The sequence below is a fragment of the Anneissia japonica genome, unplaced genomic scaffold (genome assembly GCF_011630105.1).
Source record: "Anneissia japonica isolate Jap-2015-1 unplaced genomic scaffold, ASM1163010v1 scaffold1594_len1068242_cov183, whole genome shotgun sequence".
In the NCBI taxonomy this organism is placed as follows: domain Eukaryota; kingdom Metazoa; phylum Echinodermata; class Crinoidea; order Comatulida; family Comatulidae; genus Anneissia; species Anneissia japonica.
The window spans coordinates 331,821-335,410 of record NW_022722535.1 but is presented as its reverse complement, the minus strand read 5'-3'; the positions used below and the strand labels follow the sequence as shown (position 1 = coordinate 335,410).

The following is a 3,590-nucleotide window of genomic DNA, read 5'->3' as shown; positions in this document are numbered from 1 at the left end:
TCTTGCTTTATTCAAAATGTTTTGGTTTTGGAAGCTGATGTCAACATTAGAAAGCATAGCCTACATGAAGTCATATTATAGTAACTCGATGCCTATCAAATAAGTAATAAAAATTCGCCATAATTCATTAAATATCCGTGGCTTCCAGGGGGCTTCGCCCCCTGGCCCCCACCGGGGGCCCTAGGCGGCCCCCTGGCCCCAGCCAAGTGAGACTCGATTCGCTCCACTATCCCCCCTGTCGGGGCCTTTATCCCCTCCGTCGGGAAGGTCCTGGCGCCACCCCTGATATTATGTAAACCACTACCACCAAGGCAGAGACATTCACAGGTGTAAGGTATATGAAGTTAATACACATCACGTAAGGCTTAGATTCTCACCCGAGCGCTACTACTAATATGTGACGTAATTGTGGTACCAGTACCAGGAGGTAAAGCTCGGCCCGTCCCTTAAAATTAATGGCAATAAAGACAAATTCTGAGAGTATCGTTTTCGGCTATCTGGTGCTATATCTATAACATTTCCTACCAATCATAGCGAGTCTAAGGTAGTGTTGACTCCATTGTGAATTCCTTCCTTAGGCCCGTCTAAATTCTAATTCGATTTATATGAACAAAACCACGATTTACAAAGACTTCGCAATTAAAGAATTATTATACTCGTTGTCGAAGTGTCGAATAATGGAGTTTTTTGGTTAAAGTGCGTGACTTCAATGACGCACACGATTTCCCTCAAACACATTAGTTAAGTTTGCACACTTTCCTTGGGTTTGGTTCTATGCAAGCTTTATTCTGGGGGATGTTTTGACTTATATTGTGGAGAGTCGCTTCAGCGCTTCGTAACTGAAAAGAAAGGCGCTATACATGTAACACGTAACAACACCAAAGACAACACCAAAATAACTTTCTCAGCATTATATTTAGAATTGGTTCGCATTAACATAATCTTGTGTTTCCCCCTCCTTCGGCCTAAAAATAAATAATAAATTAACAAATAATTTAAAGGCGATATACTAATTGTAATAATACAGGCCTCCCAACGACTGAATACAGTATTTAATCGAAATACATCCTTTTCCTTATCTTGCCATCAGCTGGAAGGTTAGTGCGCATTATTCAGTATCACATCCGTATTGAAAGCGTTATTATCTGATTCGAGAGTAGTGCCAAGTACATATATCGATAACTGTGTCAAGAGTCCATTAAAGCATTGTACGTTTTTATCAAACAAAATCAAAGCAATTGTTTTTCCTCACATGATTTAATATATTACATACGAATACAAATTATTTACAATTCTCTTTAGATACAGTGGACTTTTTTCCGGAGTGTCAATCAAACTTAAACGACCAATCAGAACAGGGCCAGGATTACGAACGCGCTTGTCCCACGAACGCGCGAGTTCACGTATCGTGTCGTTTTGTGTGGCGAACCTTAGCACTTAATTATTCAAGGAATGGGGCTTAGCGGAACGGGCTAATGCGTAAATTTCCAAACTGGAAACCAAGCAAAAACACATCAGTGGTGTAGTTAGGTTTCAAGGAGCCCTGTTTCTCGAGTGTACAGTCGGGGCCCTTCGCATATAATGGGCCCTCAAGGCTAAGCTGTAAAGAATAAACATAATATTATTACTCTTTTATTGAAGTAATCACCTAGACCTATTCTCCACTGAACACCATCCTGTTTTTCTGAGTCTAGGTTTCGAGTCTATAATAAATACAGGCAAATAATAAATAGGCCTAATTACTAAAAAGTAATCCATAGTACCATCCTGGACGCTTAGGTTTCCGGGCCGGAATATTGATTCATGTGTATTATTATAAGCTCCTTTACAGATACAATAGATATAGATACTTTATCGTCATGAACATACGTAGTATAGGCCTACTTCGAGTTTTTACTATAGTAAACTAATAGTAGAACTATTTTACTCGCACAAAACACTCATTGCAGTATTTTTGAGTCTAGATTTCTGGGGGCTTGAAAAATGATTACAAATGGAAGTAAAAGTGCCGGTGCATCAAATCTATGATCAGTTAAAGAGAATGAAACCTCAATAGGCCTAGACCTTTATTTAGAGTTTGAGTTGATAATATCTTTTGTGCTTTGTTTATAAGCAAATGTTCACGGCAGAGAGCAGATCTCCCCCATGGCCGACTTGAGTCGCTGGTGTTCGTTTTATTTATTACAAATTCGGCATATTTATATATACAACACACACAAAAAGGACAAAAAGACAGGTTAGCGGAGCCCAGAGGAAAATAGTGGGCTAGGCTAAAGCCCGACACGGAATGAATTCTCTCTAAAACGCTAACCTGTAAACAAACAAGGATAAACAAGAATTTAAATAGATTTTTCACATTTTATAAATTTTTCACGGAAAAAAAGCATAAATTTATCTATAATAAAACATATTGAAAAGATAAGCTGTAGACTACAATAAGGCAGAATATATTAATTATTCTACCTTATTACAATCTACAGCTTACCCCTTAGGCAAGATCAGGTTTGGCGAAGCAACAACGACCAAAACATTTATTATATTTAATTGTTGCTGTCTTGCCACAGCAGGCTTTGTTTAAACGACTGAGTTTCTGATTACCACAGGGAAAATGTTCCTGAGCCTCCACGTATGTAGAATTTTCAAATGATTTATGCGTACACAATGGCCGAGTAAGACGAGATTATGGTTACTATGAGAAAAAGGAACATTAATGTCCTCTGGGAAGCCTTTATAGAAACGGGATGCCAACAAGACTCTAGCTACACTCCTTCTAACTGCAAGTGGAAAAAGGTTATAGGCCTACAACGTAAACGTTCTGGATATGATGGACGATCGTCATAATTGCCACCACCGCGTATGTAAGCAATACGAGTGGCGGCCCTTTGTAATTTTCAATACTTTTCAATATTGTTAAATGATGAGGGAATGTGGGAAATGTTCAGGAGGGACCCTCCCATATTAATAAGATTTTTTTTAAAGAGTCTTACCTTACAGGACATCATATCCTTACCGGTATGGCTCAAGAAAATATTATGCCTATAATAATAGGCCTATTCACAAAGTGTTAATTATAGGTACACTTTTTTTTTTATAAGAACACATTTTATAAGAACACTGTCGAGGCTGAAATTGCTTAAAAATTAAGAACAAAATAAGAACAAATTGAGGCTGAGGTAAAATGTCAAATGAGGTTTTTGAAAAACCAAAAAATTATATCTGTACCTTTTGTGCAGTAATGTAGGTGTGACTATGTAATACCCCCTATAATCAGGTGTACTGTCATTTGGGCCATTTTTACCAGACTTTTTTTCTGGGGAAATTTTTCCAGGGCATGTTTTTCAGGGCCTATTTTTGCTGTACAATAATAATTTTCTATGTTTGAAAAGGGTGTAAAATAAGAAAAAATTAAGAACATTTTGAGCCTGAAATCGGCCAAAAAATAAGAACACTGAGCCTGGGAAAAATCTTACTGGTTCTTATAAAAAAAAAAATTGTATATGGTCAGATGGATTTAATCGGTATAAACACTGTACCTAATTCTTAGAGTCATTGGGGTTCCAGAAAATCACACAGGTTAAAAGGATTATATA

At 37.5% G+C, this 3,590-nt stretch overlaps 1 protein-coding gene across 1 annotated transcript in view; it reads left to right on the top strand.

The window, feature by feature from the left end:
• The window catches only part of LOC117111945 (potassium channel subfamily K member 10-like), an 11,225-nt gene that overhangs the window by 996 nt on the left and 6,639 nt on the right, over positions 1–3,590 (top strand). The window lies entirely within an intron of this gene.